This window comes from Anarrhichthys ocellatus, unplaced genomic scaffold (assembly GCF_004355925.1).
Source record: "Anarrhichthys ocellatus isolate YVR2014 unplaced genomic scaffold, GSC_Weel_1.0 scaffold2347, whole genome shotgun sequence".
NCBI lineage: Eukaryota > Metazoa > Chordata > Actinopteri > Perciformes > Anarhichadidae > Anarrhichthys > Anarrhichthys ocellatus.
The window spans coordinates 7,294-7,902 of record NW_022282321.1 but is presented as its reverse complement, the minus strand read 5'-3'; the positions used below and the strand labels follow the sequence as shown (position 1 = coordinate 7,902).

At 44.8% G+C, this 609-nt stretch overlaps 1 long non-coding RNA gene across 1 annotated transcript in view; it reads left to right on the top strand.

Annotated features, from left to right (window-relative positions):
• Positions 1 to 105: 105 nt before the first annotated feature.
• Positions 106 to 609, top strand: part of LOC116378287 (uncharacterized) — a 1,388-nt gene continuing 884 nt past the window's right edge. The window contains exons 1-2 of the long non-coding RNA XR_004212292.1: positions 106 to 178; positions 268 to 351. This is a non-coding gene — a long non-coding RNA (uncharacterized LOC116378287). The remainder of the gene's footprint in view (positions 179 to 267; positions 352 to 609) is intronic.

Below are 609 nucleotides of genomic sequence, written 5' to 3'. Positions count from 1 at the left end.
GGAGTCGCCCCCTGGTGGACACTAGAGAGAATGCAGCTTTAACACGTGCATGCTGCTCACCGATTGGCTGACAGCTTGTTTCCTCCTGCAGTGAAGGAGAGTCTCTACGTCTCCGACGCTTTCCATGAAGTGAGAATTGATGTCGCAGAAGACGGGACGAAGGCAGCGGCGGCTACAGGTGAGACACGAGAAACAATGAAGAGAAACAGAACAATAATCTCACGACGATGATGATGATGACGATGATGATCCTGTGTGATGTTCCAGCCATGGTTCTCCTCAAACGATCCAGAGCTCCTGTTTTCAAGGCGGACCGTCCGTTTCTATTCCTGCTGCGACAGACTAACACAGGTGATTATAATTACATGTCAAAGTGTCCCAGTGCAGCTGATGGGCGCTGCATTACATATTACACTACGTTAACAATATGACCCGAGATCATATGCAACAACAAACATCAACATTTATTATTACATGTAATAAACATTAATGGAGATGTTCAAACGTTCATCTTTTTTTCAGTGCTGGGCAACGATTACAATGTTTAATCTCATCTCGCTCTACTCTTCATCACTATGATGCTGTAACTCAGCATCATAGTGATGAAGT